Source organism: Dermacentor albipictus, chromosome 9, assembly GCF_038994185.2.
Source record: "Dermacentor albipictus isolate Rhodes 1998 colony chromosome 9, USDA_Dalb.pri_finalv2, whole genome shotgun sequence".
Taxonomy (NCBI): Eukaryota; Metazoa; Arthropoda; class Arachnida; order Ixodida; family Ixodidae; genus Dermacentor; species Dermacentor albipictus.
In genome coordinates, this window is record NC_091829.1 from 46,997,715 (window position 1) to 47,010,039 (window position 12,325).

The 12,325-nt window shown below is 43.2% G+C and overlaps 1 long non-coding RNA gene across 1 annotated transcript; it reads left to right on the forward strand.

Annotated features, from left to right (window-relative positions):
* The first annotated feature begins 2,458 nt into the window (after positions 1-2,458).
* On the forward strand, positions 2,459-9,487 carry LOC135897167 (uncharacterized). Its single transcript, XR_010562946.1, has 3 exons — positions 2,459-2,560; positions 5,244-5,408; positions 8,012-9,487. It is a non-coding gene; the product is annotated as an uncharacterized lncRNA (long non-coding RNA).
* Positions 9,488-12,325: the final 2,838 nt, after the last annotated feature.

A 12,325-nucleotide genomic window follows, 5' to 3' on the forward strand; every position in this document is an offset into this window, starting at 1 on the left:
TAGATAGATAGATAGATAGATAGATAGATAGATAGATAGATAGATAGATAGATAGATAGATAGATAGATAGATAGATAGATAGATAGATAGATAGAGAAAGAGACGAGCGCAAACGAACTGCGTACACTGTACATCGGTAGGGAGGCGGCGTTCTTACGGTCTATCGCGAAGGATGCTGATGACAGCTGTGCGCACAGAAAAGTAGGGCACATTTGTAGTAGCATGTATTCGGGGCGTATTCGAGGCAACTAGTTGTCATCTCGAGAAAGCGTTCTCTGACAGCTTTGCATAGGCGGTCACACGCGGCCATTAGCACCTTCAGGTGTTGCAGCTACGAGCTCGTGCCCATAAGCGTATTTGAAGAGTGGTCTTATCTTTTAGAGAAATAAGCATGTTTCCCCTAGCCATGCTACGATATTAGTGAAGCCATTGTATTCGCGACATATTCGGGTCAAGTGAAAGAAAGCGCCATTCGACGGTCACAGAGGGCCGTGAACGTTCTGCTGCTGTTGCAGCGACAAGCTTTTGTGTTAGTATTATTTCAGAGCGATCTTATCGTTATACTAAAGAACTTCTCTGGTCTTCATCTGCGCATTAGGTTAAAATTAAGAACAATGGAGTTTACGTTATCCATGTTGCATTATAAGCGAAACCGTTGTATGACATATCTTTCTTTCTGCCCGTGCCTGTTTTCATTGTGAACGATCCTTGGAAATGTTTTCTGTATGCATCACGGACGTTCTGCCTTGTGTTCACTTGTGTTTGTAGCTTTCGGAAGCTGTTTTCACTTCTCCTGTGACGTCATACTTTAGGAGTTTGATTGTGGACCTCAGGGATTTTGTTCTATTCAATTAACATGTAATAATAATAATAATAATAATAATAATAATAATAATAATAATAATAATAATAATAATAATAATAAACATTCAGTGACATGCTGAGCTCGACAGCAAGTTTACCACACAATTGCCTTGACAATTTCGTTGACTATGTCGTCGGTGGTTGCAGAAAAGGTTGCAGCAGGCGTTGTCGAATGTTTATGGTCGCTATGCTTAAGCCAATAGCATTTTGGCCTCTTTCGTCCACCTCCATGGATGGTCGATGGTTGGACTGGGCAAGGAATAAATAGGCTTGGTTATTTGCTAGCTTGGTGTGTTGGTTCTTTGGTTCCTACGTTCGTTCGTTAGATGGATAGTCCGCTTGTTCAGTCGTCCAAGAAGTTGGCACGTCCAGTTACTTGTTCGTTGGTCCATTCAGGCTACTCGCTTACATTGGCCATCATCATCGGTGCTTTCAAAACAGTTTCTTCCTGTCACAGCACTGTAATTAGTTCTGCCACCGACGACATGGTCAGCATCACTTAGTCGACAAATCACCGCCGTTTTGTAATCTCGAGGTCGTCGTGCTGAGCATGTCATTGTCATCTGTTGCCGCAATGACACCGTCGTATACGTGTTTTATTGTCGGTGCTATTGTGCTGTCGTCGCCACACCACTGTTGTGTCTTTGTCATCGCCGTCATGATCATGTTGGTATCCTAGGCAACCTTCGTCGCAGTCGTCACCACCACTGCGGCCGCACCGCCATCTTACTGCAACCGTCTTCGTGGTATCGTCGCAGTGCTCGGCCTACCACTCTCATCATAGCGCCCTCTTCCTTCTTGTCGTACTTCAACGCCGTTGTCTTCGCGAAGTGTGGTAGTGGTTCTGCCTCTGTCTTCTCATTTTGTATTTCTCTCCCTTTCTCCATCTCACACGCATGCACACTCACACACAGAGAGAAATGATTCGCCATAGGCGATGGGGTTGCATCATCGGGTACCAGGGCGCGGAGGTTCGCTTTCGGGTGCGAGATGTAGATGGGAATGCAGACCCGCACAGTGTAGGATAGCTTCAGTGTCGCATACAACCGAACACTGTAATAGGATTAGCTTTGATAGGCGCAATGCAAAGGTTGAGTAACGGTTTAGATGCGTGTACATTTTAAAGCGAATCTTTCTTTTGCTACCTTTGCGTTTTTAGTGTGGGTGAAGCTGCGGGGGTGGCGCAGGCATCTGGGAAGGTGTGTACACACACACACACATATATATATATATATAGACTGGGTGTCCCAGCTAGCTTTAGCCATAGCTTCAAACTACGCAAATGCCATGTAGCTTGACAGAACCAAGGTAATGTGCCCGTCAAACCGTTTTTCTAATAAAGAGCCTCTGTCTCCCTCCACGAAGGTTTGTCATAGGGAATTTTAGTGAAGCGTTCACCTAAATGCAGACCAACCAATATCACTGAAGAATTAAGCGACAAGCATGTGCAGCATTGGGACGGCCACAACTGTCGAAATGAAATATATGAGAGGCGTGTATCAACATTGATGAAGTATGTTGCAGGAAGACAAAGTGTATTAGCCTATTCTTTATCCAGGGAGAGTTAATGCAGTGTTAATAAAAATGATATCGTTTGCAGGACTGTTGCGGAGCAGGCAGGAAGCTGTCATTCGTGCTTAACTGAAGCAGTTCATGTATTTGTTGCAAACTGAGATCTCCGTGACAGGCACAAAGGTAAGATACGTGCAAATATTTGTCTGTCGACTTTTAACATAGCACTCTGATTGCTATCATTGAGTAAATAGACAGGGGTGTGCCAATTTGCGAAAATTTAGAATAACAAATCGAGTATTTCCCTATTCAAGTCAGTCTGCTAATTAAATTGCCCCTCTTTCTAAGCTTGAATATTTTTCGAATATTTCTCGAGCATTTCTAAATTGTCATGTGTGTGATAAAATCTAATAGTGGAGCAACAGTACTGTAACGTTCGTCCTCGCAGCCATATTAAGCATACAAGTGAAGTTACGCAAATGAGGAGGCTACGTAGCTTGAGCCAGTTGTACCACCTTTGACAACTTAATAATGCCATATCTGATAAAAACTGATATTTTACCTTGAATATGATGTATGCGATTCTATTGTACAGCCTGTCGTTGACATCTCGTCACACGTAAAATTTTCACGCCAAACTGGTTTGAGGAAGACATTGGCCTGATTGACGTAATAGTTCTGCGGAAACCCGCAAGGTGGAGAGAAGTAATTAATAAAGGGAAAATTAGCCATCCACCCGTTCGCAGCAATTGCTACAAAGGAAACCCATACGTGTTCCTCGAAAGATAAGCCTCGCAGTTGAAGAAAAATTCGTCCTGGTCCGGGACACGAACCCGGAACCACCGCCTTTCCGGGGCAGCCGCTCTACCCTCTGAGCTAACCAGGCGGCTAGCAGATGGCAGGGCGAAGTCGAATTTGTCAACTACTCGAAGCAAAAGCAAGAGTTTGACATAGTTCTGCGGAAACCCCCAAGATGGAGAGAAGTAATTAATAAAGGGAAAGTCAGACATGCACCCGTTCGTAGCAATTGCTACAAAGGAACCCGTATGGGTTTCCTTTGTAGCAATTGCTACAAACAGTTGGATGTCTGATTTTCCCTTTGTTAATTACATTGGCCTGATCTACCGCAGTTGTAGGTGATGGACATACGAATCAATTTTTGAAATTTGTATCAGAATCGTGGGAAAGTATTGTAAGTGCAGTTGTTACCGAAATTTATTTTCCATCATGATGCTGCTCTCTAAGAGCTACATATAGCAATGTAGTATTCCTGCTAATCTGTTTTAATGTAACCAAGTTAATTAATCATCGCTCCTCGTGGATATTACAATTATGCCACATCGGCTGTTATTTCAAGAGGTGCCCACTACTTGCAAAACAAATTGCAAAGTGGTATTAGCTGACGAACTGACACAACTAAAGTTAAAGATTCATGTTAGAATACATGTCCTAGTTGTCGAATTGAATAAGTGGAAGTAAAGAAGCAACCTTAGTTTAGCAAGAACTCCTGTGGTTAGCACTAATTTTAAGAAATATCTGAGGTGAAATGCATTGATTATCTGGTAGAAATTTGTAAGCATTCCGTTATATTCAGTTTTTACAGTTGTGAACTGGAGCGCCAATGCATTTCATCACAGATTGCTAAGCAAAGAATTCTCGTTCAAACACTACTTTGTTCGTGTTCAGCTTTAATTTCTCACTTTAAACGTGTGCACTAAAGTTCACTAACCTCACTAATTGCAATACTAACATTATCAACCTAACTTCACTAATTATGATGGTAACCAATGGTGTTTTGTTAATGAATAAACATCACTCTGTAAATTGTATTGCAAGTATTGTCCACCGCTGCAACAATCTGGCTGATGTGCTAAAATTAAGATATTTATCACAGAGGACTAACAGGAAGCTTTAGCTCGAGTGCTCCTGTCTAAATACATGTAAAAGGAAAATTCGTTTTTCTCGGCAACCACTGCACCAAATTTGACGAGGTCTGTTGCATTTAAAAGACAAACTTAAAATCTAGTGACTGTTTCTTTCAAATTATTGAGTTAGGTCGCCAATATTTTATTAAAATTTGGCAAAAATTAAAAATTTTCGCAAACGAAACTATTAAGTTTACACCTCTGTAACTCAACCACTAAAAATACAATTCTGTGAATTGCATCTAATAGTACATGTAAATGGGACAAAATTGATATGTTACACATGAATATAAAAAAATTTAATCATAGGGAAATACAACTTTTGCAAAACCGTTGTAACCAACGTAACAAATTCACGTAAGATGTAAAATGACATGCTGAATTTGTCCGCTTTGAGTGATCCAATGGATGCCGTTTGCAGAACCACGATATCAGTTCTTGATGCAGAGCTATAAATTTGTAAACTTCGTGCTTCTATGTTTTTCACACGGTCAAATATTTGAAAACCGTTTTAAGAAAATTCAAGCCCTAAATCAAAATTCCGATTCCAACAGTCACTAGAATATAACTTTCTCTTTAAAATGCAACAAATTTAGTCAAAATCGGTCCAGAGGTTATCTCATAAAAACATTTTTTGCGTTTTACATGTATTTGAATAGGCCGCGTCGGAGTTGGGCCCGAGCTAAAGCCTCCTCTTAAGTCTGCTTCTATTAAAACAGATAATCTTGCATGACCAAACATGTTTCTCAGATACCTTTTATTCTACAAATTTACGTTCAAAATATCATTACGGGTATACACCTGCTGCCGTGTTCAACACCCAAATAATTATTCTACTAAATGGAGGCTCAGTAGTTATAACTTGATGAAAAAATGTTTCGTGATAATACCACACTTGTTACATAGCATGAAGAAAGGTGACTTGAGCACTGTGTTCGTAGCGTCTGCGATATAGCCATGGAGAAGCGGCCAGAGACAGAGACCGAGGAGTGCATAGTGAAAGCCGAGCCGATCCAAGACGTGCGCCTGGTCGAGCTCTTCCCTTAGGTTCGAGAAGATGGCTCCCAGAAGCACGGAAATGAAGACGGCAAGCAACAGACGACAAAGTAAGGGTACCACTTTGAATGGGAAAGTTTAGATCAGTGCCCGTCTGTGCAAAGACGAAGAATCAACGGAGAACACCAGAGGCTATAACATGTAATGATTGTTTGCCTTCGATTCTATTTATAATTTATCAGCATCACCCGCTGTCGTAAGTAGGTTGTGGTTATGGCTAAAGACTACGGTAATGCGGATAGATAGGTAATGCGGTAATGTATTTTGAGGTTACGGGTAGATCCCAGTGGCAGTGACCACATTTCGATAGAGGTTAAATGCAAAAACGCTCGTTTACTTAGTTTAAGGTGTACGATAGAAAACCCCAGGTGGACAAAATGAATCCGGAGTCTCCCACCACGGTGGGCCTCATAATCAGATTGTAGTCTTGACACAAAACACCAAAATTTATTTATTTTTTCTCAGAAATTGGCCGATACTACTAACAAAGACTTGGTGCCATGCCAACCAATGATGGACCAAAAGAACGAAAAGTGAGAAGGATTGTTACATGATATGACCAAATAATGCAAATGTCAGTGTTATATTTGCGACTCAACAATGTCCCAATCCTAGAAAGTTTCAGAGCAAAGGTTACACCATGCAAATTACTAGCAAAAACATATACGAAGAAAGTATTGAACAGAATGAAGTGTCCTCTCCTTACATATCCTGTTTTTCTTGGTGACAGATATAGCAAAACCTTCACTCAAGCCTATAAAAATAACCAGCCCGTTTACAAGCTATATTAACCTAGTTGGCACCTAAAGGGATATGACCTCCTACAGGTGATTTCTATATGAAAGGGAACACCTACTTAGGTTTAAAGAACCCGTTGTTCCAGAAGTATTAAGCTTGAACAGAACTTTCTGACGAGTACTAAGCTATCACAAGGAAGAAGGATGGGTCCGGTGAAATTTAATTTCAACGTGAAAACAAAATGCCCACCAATGCAAGTCTGTTCTAATAGGCAGATCATGCGTGAGCAAAAAGTGAGCGCTCCCCTATATATCATCATCATCAGCCTGGTTACGCCCACTGCAGGGCAAAGGCCTCTCCCATACTTCTCCAACAACCCCGGTCATGTACTAATTGTGGCCATGCCGTCCCTGCAAACTTCTTAATCTCATCCGCCCACCTAACTTTCTGCCGCCCCCTGCTACGCTTCCCTTCCCTTGAGATCCAGTCCGTAACCCTTAATGACCATCGGTTATCCTCCCTCCTCATTACATGCCCAGCCCATGCCCATTTCTTTTTCTTGATTTCAACTAAGATGTCATTAACTCGCGTTTGTTCCCTCACCCAATCTGCTCTTTTCTTATCCCTTAACGTTACACCTATCATTCTTCTTTCCATAGCTCGTTGCGTCGTCCTCAATTTGAGTAGAACCCTTTTCGTAAGCCTCCATGTTTCTGCCCCGTAGGTGAGTACTGGTAAGACGCAGCTATTATATACTTTCCTCTTGAGGGATAACGGCAACCTGCTGTTCATGATCTGAGAATGCCTGCCAAACGCACCCCAGCCCATTCTTATTCTTCTGATTATTTCTGTCTCATGATCCGTCATGATCCATGATCATGACCCCTATATATGGTTTGCTTCCAAATGTCTATACAAGGCTCCGGTGGGCCGCAGGCTTCGGTAGTTTCTGCAGCCCATTTCGTAAACCTTACAGGTCTAAAAACTCCCTTGATCTATGCGCGACAGATGGGTTCTGCTGATCGGGAGAGGTAACACAGCGTCGAATTATTTCTAAACCGTTTTGACGTCGCAGTTCCGGAATCTCACGTACGCAGGCGGCCGTGAACTCGGCTAGGTATACGAGGCGTTGACGACCTCGTACAGAACTTGGAGAGCTGAGGGCAAATAATGGTGCAACTGGTCGCTTCTCTCACTCGAAAGTCGACGAGAGATGGGGTACATCTATCTTCATCCTACAGTATGCTCAAAATAGGTTGATGATGATGATAATAACAGCGTGGCATTTCTGTACTGCACGGGAAAACTTTCGTTAGGATAGCTTGATCTGTGCCTTGCATTCACAGCATATAAGCGCTCGTCTCTGTATCAGAATTCATATACTGTGCCGATTCGTAACCTGGACTCGTGCTTTTGGCAAACTTTGGCAGTCTTCTCAAAGGAGCAGTATGTAATTCACAGGTGAATATTGGAAATATTCAGGGTTGTTTTTCCGCCTAGAGTTGTCCCGCATGGAGCATGAGGGTTGAGCTGCGTCTTGTCGCCGAACGCCAGCTAGACGCACACGCTGCAGTGCGAGGACGTTGTGACGGTCGATAATTTCGACACTATCTTGTTGTTTAGTTTATATGAACTATAGTACTTGTATACTTGCTTGACGATGCGCATTCTGATTATAATTTTTCGTAGAAAGCTTAGGGCGTGTTACCTACTTCTCGAGTGTTACGGGGTGTTTTATTTTGACTGCCACTTTGCATGACCCGGGTCCGTTAATTTCGTCTTCGCGCTTCCCGTAGCCCCGCCTTTCTATCGAACAGTATGTAAATTCTTGAAACCTGAGTAAAACACGCGACACGCATCCCTTTCTGCTTGAAGGAGTTGCCCGGCTTCCCAAATGTTTTTTTTTTCTCTACAGTTCCTGAGCGGCGTGCTCACCGGAAGTGGCGATGATGCAGAGGATGTCACCACCACGGACTTCGAATGGCAGTCCCTCGTCAAGGAGCAACTCAACTCGCGGACAACGGAACAGCCGCTGACCCAGGCTGGAGAGATTCAGCTCGGACGTCAGGTCTCGAACCCGCCTCAGAGTGGCCATACTTATCGTCGCGAAGACGTGGTCATTGGCTCCATTGCCGAGTATTCCGACAAACGCGTGGTTACGCACACACATAAATAAAGACTCGCAACACCGCTGGCCAAAAGGCTAGAAGACAACGACGATGGCTACATGTAACGCCCATGACGTGCAAGACGACTCATACTTAGTGTACCACGAGTCGAGCTGACTAGTGTTTGCGAGGTAGGTCGTGGGTAGCCGAAATAGAGTACCGATAACACGATGGCCTACCGAGTTATCGAGTTCGTAAAAGCAGAGGAAAGAAGAGTGAAATTTATAAGCACGGTTCCTTGGACTAGTTGGTTATATACATGGATTGAGGTCACAGCGATCGTCCTGTTTAGCTCTTATCAGTGTTTTCCAGCTCTAACTTGTAACTGAGCGTTTATTTCCAGAAAACCACCTCGTATGTAGGGCCGCGCACCGAAATAGTCCCAATCATCCCACATGGAAGGATGAAAGATGCGGGAGCAGCATTCAGCTCGGTCTACGCTAGTGAAGAGAGCAATGGCTAACCTGTCTTCACAACGCGCTCAAGCAATCACGCTCCCATAATATTTCTAGAAGTTTTGACAAACAAAAAGCGTGTATGGAACTATGGTTGCCCTGACCATGTATCAGTAGCCGGAAGTGCGTGAAACATAATAGCATGCACATGAGCAGTAATAATATGTAAAAGGTCGTTGTGCCTATTTGCATATTTGCGTACTAAAGAAGCTTGGACGAGAGGTTAAAGTAGATGCAGTAATTTTTGCTCCGGAGAAATTGCTCAGCTTATACAGCGCCACTGATCCGTCTGTTTAAAAAAAAAGCGCAGATGGGAAAAAATCTACCCCCTCTAGTGCCATGCGTAAAGAATGTCTATTGCATTCGGTTATCATGCAGGAAGTTTTACACTGGACAGCCTGAATGATAGGTTAAGAGAACGTAACCGGACATTGCATCGATGCTAAGATGGTTGTCTGTGCAGTCCGGTCATTTCGGGCGTAAACTCGCGTTTACGAAGAGCTCCGTTTTATTTGAACTCAAAGTTAGGCGAGAAGTTGACGCTGCTTTGATAGCGAGGACCTCTGATAGCTGCATTAGTTGCCCTTCACTTGCCCTGACTGCAAGTCAATTTGCGTTCCTGCAAGCGGGCGATTTTCGTGAGCGGTGGTTGGGACCTTTTCGGTGTGCGGACCTACGACTACGTTGCTTTTATGGAAATAAACGCTCTCTTGAAAGTTGGCGCTCGTAGTGTCTCGCTCTTGTCTGTGTGTTCCAGTGCCGTGACCCCCCCCCCATTGCTGAAGGAGTGGAATGTGTGTGCGGATGGAATGAATAGCTCGAAGAACGGAAAAGTGCGCGTCGCGCATGACTGCAAAATTTGGGTGGCATGTTTACGGCTAGCCGCCAATGTAGTTCTGGACCATTAAACAATGTTATGCGTAACGCATCTTCCGTAAACTGCGCGGTTTGGACGTCGAAATCGAAAATTGTGCACGTAAAACGAAGTAGCCACATTCCATATTGCTAAAGAAAAAAAGAAACACTAAATATAGACGTCGGACAACAGAAAGGGACACACGCGGCGCTGTGCGTTTCAAACTGCGCCGGTTTTTTTGAACATGGGGAAACTACCAACTCGCCCAATCTGCCGCTCTTTAGCCATATTCGCCCGAGCCGAGTGTCAGTGTTGAATAGCTTAGGAAGCCAACTACTAGCGACAGAAATGATTCCCGCTGGTCATAGACCACTTTTTAGCACAACTATGCCATGGATGGCGAGAAATATAGCTGAGAAAATTCGGAGAGTTTTTTTCATGTAGAACAGTGGCCATTACAACGTCAAATACTCCCCAGTTCTGTCGGTGCCAATGTTTTTGGATGCTTTCGACGGCAAGGTAAGTGTTCAACAACCAGTGGCTTTGTAAGTGGGCAACGAAGCCCGAGACTACTACTACTGCAATATCCACAGTGCACCTTTGAGACGCACAACAGGTTGAGTACATAAAAAAAAATATCGGATTAACTTATGACGCGCGCCTCAATTTGCGCCTGTGTATGGATTGTGTAGCCAGAAAGCGTACACGTGTCATTTCCGTTTTACGTAGGGTAAGCAGTCTCCTTATAAGAGCCACTTCAATATCGCATGTACTTTCGTGCAGCTTCGTAGTTTGCCAAGAGGAGGAAAGCGCAGTCGAGGACGGCAGAAGAATACGGGGGGCAATGAAATTAGGAAATTCGTAGGCGCTAGTTGGAATCTGCTGACGCAGGACAGGGGTGATTGGAGATCGCAGGAAGAGGCTTTCGTCCTGCAGTGGACATAAAAGGCTGGTGATGTTGACGATGTGCTATCGCGTACTTTTCTCGGGTGCTCCGCCTTATTTTATTTCCGAATGAATAGTTGTGTGCTTGTGCTTAGCCCAATTCTTTCTTAAAGCTGCTCCAAATATTGTCTCTGTAGAATCGATTTCCTTCAGAAGCTACTGCCTTCGGGCTCTTGCAAACGTGCTTGAATGTTTGCGAGTAACTGCTATGGCGTTCTGAAACATTTCTCTGTCGCGTTAATTTTGACTTGCGCACTTCTAATGTACTTCCGGTTCCCGGTAGCTGGTGGCTTTTTTTTTTGGTACTGCAAAATTACTTCAACGTATTTCAATCGTCCCTGAGACGTATGTGCACATTTGGACTACATAAACTAAAAGCTGAGGATGAGCAAATGGGCAGAGTCACCTGTTCATTTTACTTGTACGCGTGTTCCTTGAGACGCCCAGAGTAATGCTTTGTTTCATGTATGTTTAAGGGCTTCGAAATAAAGTTGCATTGAACGCCGTCTAACGCGATAAATGAAGTATTAGGCAAAGAATAATTTTCCCCTCAAAATTTGAAAAAATGGTAAGCCTATAGCCCATGAAAATATCATTTTTCCGGCTAAAATAAAAGTGTCTCTAAGGCGCTGGTTCTTGGCATATACGTGTCCTCGGGGACACGCAGAAGCCGTCTAACGCGATAAATGAACAGTTAGGCAAAGAATAATTTTCCCCTCAAAATTTGAAAAAATGGTAAGCCTATAGCCCATGAAAATATCATTTTTCCGGCTAAAATAAAAGTGTCTCTAAGGCGCTGGTTCTTGGCATATACGTGTCCTCGGGGACACGCAGAAGCCGTCTAACGCGATAAATAAACTGTTAGGCAAAGAATAATTTTCCCCTCAAAATTTGAAAAAATGGTAAGCCTATAGCCCATGAAAATATCATTTTTCCGGCTAAAATAAAAGTGTCTCTAAGGCGCTGGTTCTTGGCATATACGTGTCCTCGGGGACACGCAGAAGCCGTCTAACGCGATAAATGAACAGTTAGGCAAAGAATAATTTTCCCCTCAAAATTTGAAAAAATGGTAAGCCTATAGCCCATGAAAATATCATTTTTCCGGCTAAAATAAAAGTGTCTCTAAGGCGCTGGTTCTTGGCATATACGTGTCCCCGGGGACACGCAGAAGCCGTCTAACGCGATAAATGAACAGTTAGGCAAAGAATAATTTTCCCCTCAAAATTGAAAAAATGGTAAGCCTATAGCCCATGAAAATATCATTTTTCCGGCTAAAATAAAAGTGTCTCTAAGGCGCTGGTTCTTGGCATATACGTGTCCTCGGGGACACGCAGAAGCCGTCTAACGCGATAAATGAACAGTTAGGCATAGAATAATTTTCCCCTCAAAATTTGAAAAAATGGTAAGCCTATAGCCCATGAAAATATCATTTTCCGGCTAAAATAAAAGTGTCTCTAAGGCGCTGGTTCTTGGCGTATACGTGTCCTCTGGGACACGCAGAAGCCGTCTAACGCGATAAATGAACAGTTAGGCAAAGAATAATTTTCCCCTCAAAATTGAAAAAATGGTAAGCCTATAGCCCATGAAAATATCATTTTTCCGGCTAAAATAAAAGTGTCTCTAAGGCGCTGGTTCTTGGCATATACGTGTCCTCGGGGACACGCAGAAGCCGTCTAACGCGATAAATGAACAGTTAGGCAAAGAATAATTTTCCCCTCAAAATTTGAAAAAATGGTAAGCCTATAGAATATAGCCCATGAAAATATCATTTTTCCGGCTAAAATAAAAGTGACACGCAGGACACG